At 35.9% G+C, this 15,379-nt stretch overlaps 1 protein-coding gene across 2 annotated transcripts in view; it reads left to right on the forward strand.

Moving 5' to 3' along the window:
- LOC135086658 (alpha-1,3-mannosyl-glycoprotein 4-beta-N-acetylglucosaminyltransferase A-like) overlaps positions 1-15,379 on the forward strand; it is a 127,399-nt gene that overhangs the window by 36,372 nt on the left and 75,648 nt on the right. Inside the window, exon 1 of one of the 2 annotated variants that reach the window (XM_063981427.1) lies at positions 5,981-6,138. The exons of the other annotated variant lie outside the window; for it this stretch is intronic. The gene's annotated coding sequence lies outside the window, so the exon portion shown is untranslated. Of the gene's footprint in view, positions 1-5,980; positions 6,139-15,379 lie in introns of those variants that run through there. 2 annotated transcript variants of the gene reach the window in all.

Genomic DNA, 15,379 nt, shown 5'->3' on the forward strand with positions numbered 1-15,379 from the left:
TCGATTTTAACTGTCAAAGTGCAGTGGAAATCCATTGTATTTTGACTGTTAAAATCAATAAAACGCTTTATCTATCATATTGCGGTGCTTATGCTAGGGGGCTGAATAGTACTTTTAAGTACTGAATTTAAAATCCCTATTGATTAATGAACAAAGTAAATATAAATAAAAATCGTGCTATACTGCTTACAGTTGAGCTAGATTTAGACTAGAAATAAAACTGGCAGAAGTTGACTTCCGCAAGCTATAACTACTGTGTAAATAGGATATCAACTTCTATAAACTTGCAGAAGTTGATTTACCGTGCCAAATAAATAAATAAACTTGTCTGACCGAAACGATTATGTTAACCCTTATAAATTATAACGAAATCGAACAACAAATTAGTAAAAAATTACAAACCTATTAAGTTTTTAGTTGGCACCGCTATGTTGCTGAGTAAATTATTTCGGCACCAGTATTTCTCCTCAAAGTGTCTGTGACATATTCGTCGATATTTGAAGATATGGTCATTGCTGAGGCTCAGAATTTCACCACCAACAGAATAGAGCCAAGTATTAAAACGTTTCTTGTCTTTAGAAGGGTTTGGAAATTTATGTAAAATATCCAGTGATTCTGTAAAGACATAACGCCAATAAGTTTAGGTGAAGTAATTGATTAAAAGCCACTAAAAAGATGTCAAGTAGGCATCTAGTACAAGTAAATGTAAACAGAAATACAAAATACCTATGTTATTGGAACATCCAGGAACACAGCAAACTTTGTTCGACATTATGAAAATATCACAAATAGAGTCCTTTCTCAGTTCTTTATAAGCTTACAATCGGTACAAGCACTGAATTAACACAGCCGGAGGAACAGAAACTCAACTCAACGGATCTATGAGAAAAAAGCACTATAACACAACAGACAGATGTGAGGCAGCCATTTGCAATGTAGTGTTGCAATTGCAGAGACGATTTATTTACTAGTTTAAATTTCCAATCTTGAATTAAAATGCTTAAATAATAAAACAGTAATAATTAGGTATTTCAGGTAGATATTGATTTACGGTATTTATTTATCCATTACAAAAAATCAAACTGGTAACATTAGTTTTATAAGAAAACCAACCCTATAGTGCGACATCTAGCGTGCATCTATTTAACTACGTGGTAAATCATTGCTAATGTGGTGTCATCTCTATAGGAGTTTTGGAAAAATACTATTATAATTCTTCTAAATTAAAAATCACTATATAACCTGCAGACCAAAGCTAGTTATGAACTATTCTATTTAACGGGTTTATATGGAATTAATTTCCAATGTGTTACTTAGAAGATTGTATACTCTGATTCGTGTTATTTTTATGTAATATGTAGGTATTTTATAAAAGTGGAACCCCGAGTGATCTCCAAAACCCATTCTATTATTATACAGGGTGTCCCAAAAACAATGGATAACCCTGTAACCATCGATAGGCCTCGACATGGTCTCCCTAACGTCCAATTTTGACCCCAGTAAAAATATCACCGTTTTCAAGATTTTTAAGTTTTTGTACATTTTTAGAAAATTGCCACCTGCGATTACTTTTTCTCATGCCATTTCTACAAATGAGGATACTTTTCAATTTAGTTTTTTTCCTTATCACAAGGGATAGTTGGGCTATCAAAAGAAAAGATTAAAGTTCAACAAACTAGTTTAAAAGTATGAAAATTTTAAGAAATTGCAGAGAAGAAGGAAAAATTAATTCATTGTCTTGCACTTTTGATCAGCCGTCGTGTAAAAAAAATGTAGGAAGACCATCGTGCCCATTACCTTAAAAACTTCCTTGTTTAATTGAGATTCTAAAAAGGTATCACAAGCCTATGTATTCTGTATTATTTTTATCTTATGGCTACTTGAATAGCAACTAGTATGAAAACTGCAAAAATGAGTTTTTCTCGTAATAGTTAAACTAGGACTGCATAGTGGCATTAAATACAAATGGATAATTTTTAGCGTAGGAATTTTAATAAAGCAACATTTTATCATCATCATCATCATCATTTCAGCCTTAGGACGTCCACTGATGAACATAGGCCTGTACCCCAATGATTTTCATAATGACCGCTTGGTAGCGGCCTGCACCCAGCACCTTCCTGCTTAGCTTTATGAGGTCGTCGGTCCACTTTGTAGGTGGACGTCCTACGATGCGCTTTCCGGTACGTAGCCTCCACTTTAACCCTGCTGCCTCAGTTCTGCAACCTACTGTGCCCTGCCCATTGCCACTTCAGCTTGCTGATCCGTCGAGCTATGTCAGCGACTTTAGTTCGTTTACGGATCTCCTAAATTCTGATACGGTTTCGGGAAGAAACCCGAGCATAGCCCCTTCCATAGCACGCTGTCCAAAAAATCCACGTTTCCGAGCCGTGTATTATCACGGGTATCTGTCTATAGGCACATTTATAAGGTTTAAAACAAAAATTAAGTAATCACAAAAACGCAGAACGGACGGCCAATGGGGCAACAGGGTTCAAGTGGAGGCTACGTACCGGAAAGCGCATCGTAGGACGTCTACCTACAAAGTGGACCGACGACCTCATAAAGGTAAGCAGGAAGGTGCTGGATGCAGGCCGCTACCAAGCGGTCATTATGAAAATCATTGGGGTACAGGCCTATGTTCAGCAGTGGACGTCCTATGGCTGAAATGATGATGATGATGATGACAAAATATTGCTTTATTAAAATTCCTACGCTAAAAATTATCCATTTGTATTTAATGCCACTATGCAGTCCTAGTTTAACTATTACGAGAAAAACTCATTTTTGCAGTTTTCATACTAGTTGCTATTCAAGAAGCCATAAGATAAAAATAATACAGAATACATAGGCTTGTGATACCTTTTTAGAATCTCAATTAACCAAGGAAGTTTTTAAGGTAATGGGCACGATGGTCTTCCTACATTTTTTTTACACGACGGCTGATCAAAAGTGCAAGACAATGAATTAGTTTTTCCTTCTTCTCTGCAATTTATTAAAATTTTCATACTTTTAAACTAGTTTGTTGAACTTTAATCTTTTCTTTTGATAGCCCAACTATCCCTTGTGATAAGGAAAAAAACTAGATTGAAAAGTATCCTCATTTGTAGAAATGGCATGAGAAAAAGTAATCGCAGGTGGCAATTTTCTAAAAATGCACAAAAACTTAAAAATCTTGAAAACGGTGATATTTTTACTGGGGTCAAAATTGGACGTTAGGAAGACCATGGCGAGGCCTATCGATGGTTACAGGGTTATCCATTGTTTTTGGGACACCCTGTATACGATTCGGCTTCGATATCTATAATACAATAGGAGTTTATTTCATGTGTCAGATGACAAGGGTGGAAACAACCTACGATTCATGTTGTTTATTTACGTGCAATATGTGGGCATATTATAAAAGTGGAATGCCGAGTTGTATTTCTAAAACTTGTTCTATTATTTTATACTATTTGGCTGCGACTCGGCGTGACGACAATACAAAACATTTTTCGCGAATCGGTGTTCATACATTCACACAATACATTAGACGCCATGTTGTTATAAACGACATATTATAAAATCGCTGTAATTTAATATTCTTAATCATTAATTTTATGGCAAGTGTCCATCAGGAATCATTGTTCTTACACACAGAATCGTATTATTTCGCTTTCGGGTAGTAATATGTCAAAATTGTTGGTTCTTAGGCGAACAATGTATGGAGAACGAACATTGTCCTTTATCTTCAAAATAGTTGCTAAACGCCTAGAGTAAAGTTCTTAGCAACATTAGCATTAACATAGGTAATGATAATGTTGCTAAGAACTTTACTCTAGGCCACTTTCAGAGGTAATCACTTAAAAATTAGGGATTACCTAAGCCTTAAGGAGTTGTACTTACCTTCCATCATCAGCTCATCAACATGAGATGATGATTTACAGACTCAAATATTTGAGTAACTTAAGAAAAAGTAAAAAAAACAATAATTATAATGCCTCGCGTTCGCACTTTCAGCCACCCTAAAAGCTGTCTGGCAAGATGAAGGAACCATCAGAAGTGTCTGGCTGATGAGGAAACTTCATCAAAATATGATAGTTCAAATATTTTATGTAAATATCAGCTTTTATAGTATGACGTAAGTAGGACTACATTTTCATGAACTTTAAGGTGTCTGGCTAAGGGCTGCCACCATGGTAGGTGTCTGTCAATTAATGACGTCATTTCTAATAACATTTTGAAGGAAATATCAAAAAATCAGCCTTTATACTTTGACGTAATTAAGTTGGTATTTTACACACCTTTAGTACCGTCTGTCTGCCAAAGCCACCATGACCCAAACTTCATGTTTGGCCATGGTTCTTAGCTATGTTGGGAGCATGCGCTGACAAACTTTCAGCCTTTATAAAATAACGTAGGTCTGGCGTTCACTAGCTCTTAGTCTAGTTAAGAAGATTGCAGGTTAATACAGGGTGTTTATCGGAAGGTTAGACAAACTTCGTGGGTGTATAGGAAAGGTCATTTTAAGAATACAAGTTCGCCCATTTGACCCTAAGTGAGCTACTTTTTTTTTAATTGATATTTTTGTTTTTAATATTTTTTTCCGCAATTTAACCTAAAAACTGCTTAAATTTTGTTTTTCGCACGTTTTTAACCAATTTTTTTATTTGGTATTAATATCGTATATGTCTTTAGTCAAATAAAATAAATTTCACATCCAGGTAATGATTGGATAACTATATACGAGCCGCCAAAGTTTAACAAAAGTACAAACCACGATAAAAAATTCAACTTAGAATTCGATTTAAAAAAAAATGAATGGCGATAATGGTTTGCCAATGATTTTAAAAACATTTCTAACTTTTCTTCTTTCCAATGATATATCACATGTAGTAATTAGATATTGAAATACGTCAAAAATTCAAAGTTTAGGGAAGAAAATGGAGTAATTATGCAAAAAATATCCAGTTGACATCGTCCGTTCGTTCGTTTCAGCCAAATGACGTTCACTGCTGGACAAAGGCCTTCCCCAAGGTTTTCCATAATGAGCGGTCCTTAGTTAAGGTTTCAGGAATCGCTGGATACTTTATACCGCGAAATATTCGAAAAATCAAATGAAACCTTTAATCATGTTCACAATTTTCTATATTTTGTTATATCACAGAATAAGTAATAGTACCGTTATATTGTTGATACTTTAATTACTTACTTTTGTAAGTTTTTTGCTATGCAAATGGAAATAATCCTAAGAAAAAGTTACTTTGGCTTTACCAATGCTTAAATAGCAAGCTAAATAGTAAATGAGTCTTAATTTGATTAGTATTTAATTTCTTATTTTTCTTTGGATTTCAGATTACAATTTTCTTGCATTAAATAAAATTCGGGCTTGTTAGAACACTGCCGTGTGGTGACGGCAGAGTAGAATACATTTGTCACCAACCCATACTCTTCCCGCGGGTGTCGTAAGAGGCGACTTAGGGACTACACATCAAACAGAGAACGGGCAGCAGCGCTCTCTGAAAAACATCAATCTTTTAAACTGCGATCTCCAACCCGCCTGCCAAGCGTGGAGATTATGGCAAATCCCTCCACTATAGTGGAGGAGGCTCATAGTCCAGCAGTGGACTGTAAAGGGCTGTTGATGATGTTAGAACACTTGAAACTCGAGAACGGCTGGTCAGATGTTGATAAAATTAGATGTGGAGGTAGCTGACACCCTGGACTAACATATAGGCTACTTTTTACTCAAAAAAGAAGTGTAATGTTTTTACTGTTCCTACCTAATAATCCACGGGTGGTCCGTGTGTTGTACTATAAATATCAGTAACTATCAGGGCATTTCGAAGTTCGTCGGGTGAGTAATTAGCAAAATGGTCTGATTAATCAGCTTGGCATTGTAATTTTGTATCTATCTATCTAATCTGGATAGATTACTTGCATGAGCTATCGCTTGCTTCTACTGATTACACAGACACTTTATTCAAAGTGGCCAGTGATAAGTGGTGAACGTGTGTTGTGGCCATTTCATTAGAAACGAGTCCCGCGGTCTGAAATGGAAACACGTGATATTAAATAGGGACTTTCCACTGCGTACGAGAGTTGTATTTGTAAAGCCATACACTGACGTTGCTGCGACAGATATTAACTTGGACTTACGTAAGTAAAACGAAGCTTGTTACACATGAGCGTGGATGTTGTGCGCTTTTTATTACACGGGCTTGACGGTCGGGCTATCGCGTGATAGGGCTCCATAGTAAATTCATACTGTCCGCGGTTTATGTCGTTTCTTTAAAGGTTATTTTTGTTTATCTTTTGTCATCCGCTTTGCATTTGACAGACGGGCAATTGAATTTTTCCTAGGCAGACTTCAGCTTCGCGAGTAGTCGCGAGAGAGGTGGGATGTAGCCCGTATACACAGGCTTTCGTATCCTATGTGGTTGGAAAAAAATTGAACGAAAAAGAACATTATTACATTGGTAAAAAATCGTCATTCTTCAAATCAGTCCAGTAGTTTCGGAGCCTCTTCAATACAAATAACAAATTATCAAATATTTCTTCTTTATAGCTAATTAGTGTAGAATTTTATTATAACGAACTACCTATGTAAAGCAGACATAACCACAATTCACTAACAGACTGCATACAAATGTTTGTGCAATAATTTGGATGCCATACATGGCAGTAATCCAGCATAGGTATTATTATTATGTATCGTATGTACTGACGATACCATTGAGTCGCAACCAGCAAAGCTCTAGCTGTATACTACGAGTAGTAGTGAAATTTGGCCCAAGGTAAGCTGCCGTCTGCGTTTGGTCACTGTAAACACATTAAGCCCAAACACCACAAGTTCTCAACATGCTGTCCAAATACCTTTGATCGTAAAAAAGAATAACGACTTGTAATATTGATTGAAAAATTAAATATGGCAAGAGTTATGTACTGTCGGTTTAATTTTTCAAGAACATTTATTAGTTTTAACAAAAATAATCCCAGTTACCCCTTGTGGTAAGCTAAATAATGCTTGTGTTACGAGTGGAGTAATGACGAAAGTACAGCGGCACAGCGGGCATGAACCCTCGGGATCTACTGAACCAATTTTCAAAATTCTTTCACCAGTAGAAAGCCACATTATTGTCATAGGTTATATAAAAAACCGAAAAAATCCACGCGGGCCAAGCCGCGGGCGGAAAGCTAGTTGATTAATAAAAAAGGCACGTAAACAATGTGTGTATCAATCGTAATCATCACAGTCGATAGAGCAGCATAGATCTACGAAACTTCAATTATAGTACCTACAGACGTCAGCACATGTAGCTAAACACTGTGGCACGTCATGCAGTGGTAATAAATGCCAGTTTGCAGTAAAATTTTGTCTGATATGTGACTGTGTCTACTCGTACATTAGAGTAAATAAATAGTCTGCGGTGTGTTAGTACATACGTATGTATTTATGCCGTTTATTCCGCAGCAGACGGTCCCAATTTAGTCGGGTCACACGCGAATACGCGATGGCGTTCATCAAGTCTGATTGACTGATGTCTAATGTCAATTCACACTTCTACATGTCACATGACGTGAATTGACGTGTCCTCTTCAAATTGCATTAGAAAAAACCTATCTACCAACGAATGACAAATGTGACAAAATAATCGGCCAATGTACAGAGGACAGTTCATCAAGATACACTATAGCAGCATACAATGTTGTGATAGGTGCGTTTCTGCAATAAAAAGATACGAAACTAAGTATCTGTTGTCGACTGTACATATTTGCATCAATATAAATGTAATAAAGTTGCCGTATTACAGTTATAATTTGGGTACCGTTCTGTCTACCGATTCTCAGACGTTAGATATTACATTGATGCAAAAGCGTTAGAAGACTAATAATTGGCAGCGGCCAAAACTTTAGAACGGACGCCAGACCCATACACTTAATTGTGAAAAATCTAAAACGTTATAAAATAACGGTACCGTTAAAGCCAATGAGCTGAAACGTCAGAATAAAGGGACGCGCGCGGACGTGTATCCAGTGTTTTATTTATATTATTAGAATGAGAACTACTACTACTACTCGTATTATGAGAATAGATCTACCGGCCTCCAACAATACTCACGCAGTAGCTACCTATCGGTATGTCTCAAAGAAAGACATTGGGATCGCTGAGGAAATACCGCACCAAGAAACACTTTGAAATTTTAATAATGATGAGCGTTACACATTCTCCAGATAGATTCTCTGTCATAAGCAACAACATCCTGAGTACTTCTAAGAGAGTCCTTTTGAAATTCTAATTGCTTAGTGACTAAGAACGCAATACTGTTTAAATCAAGTCCGATATCAATCGCATTGTAGTGTTTGAGGAATCAGATGAGACTGCAGGCGGATTTTAATTAAACAGCTAAGTGTAATGAGATAAACCTTTGACGCAGTTGAGCTTTAGATGGTGAAAATTCTTACTTTATCGAATTGTAAAAGAACTAAGTATCAAGATAGTTTGATCGACTTTTAATTGGAGATACAAACATTGCAAGAAACGTATCATCCTACTTATTACTATCGCGAAATAATCATTTTGTAGGTATTATTTATCAGCTTTACAAAGTTCCAAAATAAGGTACTTTGTAGGAACATAGTTAAGTCCTGCTGACTGATGCTGCAGAGATATAGTCTGCCGGCAAAACGAGGTAGCCAGTTGCATCCATTAACAAGACACTTAAAACTTTGACAAGGGAGACAACACCAGCAGGCATTAAGTAGTTTCAGAATAGAAAATAATTAATCTGAAGAAAGTTTTATTCATTCATATCAGGGACGTTATTTAATTAGGTATACGAGTATTAGCATCTTAGAACTTAGAAGTATAAAAATACTGGGTAATCGTTTAGCGATCTGAAATTACGTTATCGTCGAACCAATTGAGCTTAATAGGGGTTCATAAAGTTAATTGTACGCAGAATTATCGATCGATTCATAATCAAATGGATGAGAATCACTTAATGGCTTCCTGTTGCCGGAAACCTTTTACGAGATAAGTCAAAGAGAAGAAAATCATTTTGTAAGCTTTGTGCTTAGCTTATCTGCACTCCGAATAACGGAGCATACGGCCTCCGATCCAGCAAAGATATCTTAACCTGCGTGTCGAGGAATGTGTTGTGTATGATATCCTTTGATACGATCGTTTAGATGTAATGTTGGAAAATGGTTCAACCAAGCTCAGTTTTTACATATTTGATGAAGCGAGAGATACGTGCTAAGAGGTGAGCTAAAGAGACGAGCTAAATATAGACATTAGATGTGACGTAAGAATGCGAGCTATGAATGTGAGCTACGTTGAGAATGCAGGTAGTGTAGCTACTCAAATTATTATACGATGCACCGTGGCACATCTTCGCCGGTTCTCTCCACAGCTTAACGTAGGCGGAAATAGACACATAGTTTCGTAGCTTACCTTTGATACTCTCACAGTTTAGCTACGTTACGTCTTTGGCTAAATAGTTCCTCTAAGGATTAGCCAAGCCACTTTTTTAATATGTAGAAAAACTTTATGAATACACCAGGACCAGGAGTCTCTTCAGAAGTTATGTGGCACTTCATTATTTAGCGAGCACCAAACGGGTCCGCTGTTAGCCTTCACTCATTAAGAAGTAAGCTAATAATGATGGTGGGTAGTCATAATTTCTGTGATTGAGCCGATAAAATCCTATAAATGATAAAAATTGAATTACCCGGAAAATTTATTTTGATACGAAGGAAGTAAGTAAACCAATTTAAGGAATGTTTAAATTGGCCTGCGACAAATCCCTAAAGCATGTCGCCAGATTCCGGGAAATACTTGTACCCCAATTACAGCACCAATATATTTTATTTAACACAGTAGGTACCAGGAATCGTTAGCAAAATATTAATTTTATGAGCTCGTATCTTGTGTGATTTCTTAAACAAATTAAAATTCATTTACTCTTTTATTCAGTCATTTCAAATGCTAGTCCTTAGCACGTGTAAATTTTGATTTGATACCAAAAATATTATAGCACCGCAGGAAAGTATCGCTTAATATTTATAAATAAAATAACTTTTTATAGAGTTTGGCTACGAAATATTTTTATATCGGTTATAGGTACAAGTAGATATGACTAGATAGGCCATATCATATTTTAAATCAACTCAAATAATGTTTCTTTTTTCAGCAGCCCGCTGCCCGATAGGCTGATAAATATACTTTATGTAATATTTTATATACCTATCCACTTCCTTCTTTTATCAATTAATTCTGATTACTGATATTACATTATCATGATGTGTGCTAAAACTTAATAATTACAAGTCGCAGTATTTTACCAAATTATGGTTTGTCATTCAAATAAAAGCGTGATTAAGTACTATGTTTTTACGATGTCGCAACAAGAGGCAATGTGCGGCAACTCTCTTCCATTAGGTAGAGACATAAAGCCGCTTTGATTCGCACTCACACTTCCATTAAAGGATTTGCCATACTGGATGCGTACTTCGGTCTGCGGTCAGGTTAAAATGATCGTAGCCCGCATCATGCATGAACAAACAACCTTGTCGGTCAGGGCTATGTCAGCGGTCCGGGCAAGCCAACCGGACAACGGTGCGGTTTGCGTTCTGTGCTCATGACCACGCGGTAAGATCGCATCAATACAAAATGTAGAGAAACCGACAATGTTGTTCGTACATGATGGGGGCTGCGTTCATTTTGACCTGACCGCTGACGGTAGAACGAATCCAGTGTGACAAATCATTTAGCTCTCAAGTCTGGCCCGGCACTAGTCTAGGTAAGAAAATGTAAACTCTATGCCATTAATGACGTTAAGCTCTGGCATGCAATTTATTAAAATATTGGCAACAGCCTATAAACAAAGTTGGTTTCACTTTGCTTATCAAAAGGTCCTTAAAGTACGTAAAAGCTTGTCACTCCTAAAGCAACTGGATGTAGAGTTGTTAAATATGAAAGGGGGTCGTATGAGTTTTTTCTGTTTAGTGATAAGCTCTTTTCATTCTATCTATGAAATAAAAAGTTTTTATTAATAACTTATTCTGTGTAATTTAATGAATTAAACTTAAATAAACTCTTCTGCTGGGTTTGCAAGTTAGAAACATACGGAGTGGATATAGGATAGCTATTTTATTCTTAATCTTGTACATAATGACAGTCCTTTTCTTAGGAATTATTTCAGAACTATCTATGGAATTAAATAAGTAGTAACCAATAATTTCACAGCTGGATTCAAAATTTGTTTGTTTTGTGTTCCTATATTTTAATTAAATGTTCTAAGATATAACGCATATAGGTATTATTTTAATAATATATTAACTAGTTTGACAACAACAGCATCTTATTTTAAGCTGGAGGGTTGACTTGCTAAGCTCATTAACGAAGCGCTAATTAAACGTACGCACAGCTTCCTGCTCTGCGACTTCTAGTTAAACAATACTCTTACAATAATAGTGCAAGATGGATCTGTTATCATTATGCCTGTTTAATTAAATTAGCTATAATTAACAAGTCAAGATCATTGTTAGCAGCTAAATGTTAATGATTAACTAATTCTTGATACTTAAAAAAACAATATCTACTAATCGCGAAAATAATGTTATTGTTAGATTTTTACAGCCATTTAGGTAAGGTAATCTTCTAAGGCCCAGTTTTTTGATTCGTAGTTAAAATAAAGCCAAAAGTCAAATTTGACAGACGTCAAATGACAAGTGGTTAAATAAAAAAATGTTTTTCGAACAATGGTTAGCATGACTTTTAGTATATTTTTTAACTAATTGTTTACATTTTGTTAATATTTAACCATTAGTAGCAAAACTAAACAATTAGTTATTTTAACTATGATTCAAAAAACTGGGCCTAAGAGTTGGCGAAGGACCATTTGTTTAACAAACTAGCTGTTTACTTATTTCGAACTAGTTAGCGGCCGCCCGCGACTTCGTACGCATTGATCCCGTTTTACCCCCTTATGGTTTCGTAAAATCCTTTCTTAGCGGATGCCTACGTCATAACATCTACCTGCATGCCAAATGGCAATGCCAGATTTTGTATGGAAGGTGGCGTCTTTTTTTTTTCGCGCGGCCATCGACCAAACTTTGTTTTTTGATTACAAAATAGTGTAATAAACCAAACTTACTATGGCATGTATACCTCTAAACTCAGTCTGAACTGAGTTACGAGCATTAGAAGTTTAATGATTTTCATACTAGATTTGCTTTTTGCGCGCAAGTTTTGTAAGAAATTGCAACAAAATATTGCGCTATTTTTTTATTGCGCTGATTCTGCTGCATACTGATGTCTGGAGCCTTTAATGGATGGTATTGTTTGTTTACACATACAATGTCATTATTTTGTTGCAATTTCTTACAAAACTTGCGCGCAAACAGCAAATCTAGTATGAAAATCATCAAACTTCTGATGCTCGTAACTCAGTTCAGACTGAGTTTAGAGGTATACATGTCATAGTAAGTTTGGTTTATTACACTATTTTGTAATCAAAAAACAAGGTTTAATCGATGACCGCGCGAAAAAAAAAGACGCCAATTTCCGGCATTGTCTTTTCAGCCCGATTCGTCCAGTGGTTTGGGCTGTGCGTTGATAGATCACTATGTCAGTCAGTCAGTCTATCAGTCAGTCATTCAGTCAATCAGTCAATTTTATCGTATACCCTTATGCGGGTTTTAGAATCACGCTGACCGCTCGCTGGTCGTTGGCGCTGACAGATCAATATGTATGTAATTGAAGGAAACGTTCTTGAGTACGCTGACCGCTCGGCGCCGACGCTTCATACATTTTGGCTGTCAGCGCCGACGGTCAGCGTGTGTCAGAGCGATACTAAAACCAGCTTTAATCTGATAACGCTGTGCCGTAAAGAAAGTGGGCCTTAAAATTAATTCCACTTAATTATTAATATAAAATTTATCATAATTCCAACGAATACGGATTACATGCTCGTGTTATGAAGGAAGAGCGGACCAAATCGTATTTATTATCAGTTATCGAAGCCATTGTTAGTCCGCCGTCACACAATAGAGCATTGTGTTCGGCGAATAAGCGCCTATGAGTATTTATAACTATTAACGTTTTAACAGGATAGGCTAGCTTGCGATGATTGAATATGCTCAAGGCCTTTCAGGTACGATGTTAGGATATGAACGTGGATTATTTAAATTAACTAAAATTTACTTTAACCCAAATTCAGGATGAGTAAGACGTGTCTGTTTCTGGTTATCGAAGGTTTGGTCGGAAATTGCTCATGTATAGAAAAAAATATGATTCTGTATTCTAAATACATAGTTACTGCTTCGAATTATGTCCAAAATACGAGTAGTACCTACGCATGTATGATGATCCTGTGAGCACTTTATTAATTACATTATTCGTACCACATTAATTACAGAACTAATTAATTATCTACACATTACCTTAATTGAAATCGGAGGAGCACTATAATTCCGTTTAATTATGTAAATTGTACGTCCTATGATGAAACTTGACTCCTCTATTGGATGCAGATCTTTGTAAATTAGAGGTTTTATTCGACTGTAAAGTGATAATATGAATAATTAAAACCCTTCGGTAAACGTTCACGCGGCCGAAGCCATGAAAAAAATAAACGTGTTTGCCTCAATACGAGAGCAAACAGAGTTGAGAACTGTGTGTTTTTCTTCTTTGCCTTTTTATTATGTTCGTAACATCGCTTCCATACAATATTTTTATTACAGTTTGCTGAGACTGCAAGTAAGCTTTCAGAGTGCTCTCTCTGAAGTTAAAATGTTTCACGCTTACACTCTGATAGGTTTTATATTTTTTTCTTTTAATAAAAACTAAAAGGCTTTTTAAATGTACAATTATGGAAAAAAACACAAGGAGAGATTATGGTATAACGAATTCAAACAGTTATTCAATGTCCAAAATATGCACAAAAACAACATTTAATAAATTGAGTAAGTATAACGAATCTTCATATTATTTCAACTGGACGTTGTGGAAATTCTTGGGAAAGCTTTTTTCAGCAATGAAGTATTTGTTTAGACGGAACAGTTTTTTATGCATATCACGCATTAGGTTTATAACATTTTTAACCTTTTTTCGGCACATTTTTCAAATAAACTGGAAACTTACGGTTGTCAAGAGAACATAAACATCATCATCAGCCACAGTCACAGGACGTCCACTGCTGAACATACTCCTCCCCCAAAGATTTCCACATAACTGGCTGCGGCCTGCGTCCAACGCTTTCCTGCTACCTTTATGATGTCGTAAGATCCTATTAAATAGTTATAAAATAATAATAAAGGTCATTTGAAATGGTCCATAATAGGTAAAGAATCCACTTAGCATAAGAACGACAACAGCAAGACCAATAAAGCTGGGACAGAGCTGACAGCTAAGTATCGGTTGCAGTTTTTTTTCATGAAATGCAAAATGCGTTTATTTGTTAGTCACTGATGTGCACTGACCTGTCAAAAACTCGGTAGCCTTGTTGATAGCTGAAAAGGTTCCTAGAGGAGTATTATGCTTCTTTTACCTTAGAAATACATAAGTATGATACAATCGAAGAGTACCTACCTATATCGTAAATTACTCTGTGTGCTACTGTTTAGAGTGTTCTATCCCCAAGTGGTATTGATACTCAAATTGATAAATAACTTTGTGTAATTGGTTTATTGGTCTACGTTTGGTTAAGACATTGTAGGTTGAAATCAATCTGATTTAAAAATAAATATGATTCTATGTCCCATCTGCCCGCATAATCATCAGACTAATGATGATGATAGGCATGCTCTCTCAATCTCTCTTCATTGAAAACTATTTATTTTGCCTTGGTGTGTCAAAGGATACTTCTTATGTACACCGGTAGTACAAACCTACCTAGTATTATTTTATTTCCCGAGAGATGCAGAGACTTGATGCTAGCTACACGTATAATTAAACTTGCAATATCCGACAGGCTTACATGTCTATGAAAACTGTTATTGCTTTTCCTTTTGATGTAGAATAAATTTTTTAAACACCCGTCTAGATACATTACAATTTTAATATTCAATCTATAAAGATGACAGGTTTCTGATAACTTAATAAAGTTTTTACCTTATGGACTATTTTCAACCGACTTCAAAAAAGGGGGAGGTTCTCAATTCGACCCGTATGTTTTTTTTTTTTTTTTTTTTTTTCTATGTTTGTTACGCGATAACTCCGCCAATTATGAACCGATTTGAACAAATCTTTTTTCGGCGTATAGGTAATACCTCAAGGGTGGTCCCATTTAAATTTAATAATAAAAAAAACAACCCCCAAGGGTGGAAAATTGGGGATGAACTTTTTTATACGCAATATCTCCGCCCATTATAAACCAATTTGAACGATTATTTT

Source organism: Ostrinia nubilalis, chromosome Z (genome assembly GCF_963855985.1).
Source record: "Ostrinia nubilalis chromosome Z, ilOstNubi1.1, whole genome shotgun sequence".
Lineage (NCBI taxonomy): Eukaryota > Metazoa > Arthropoda > Insecta > Lepidoptera > Crambidae > Ostrinia > Ostrinia nubilalis.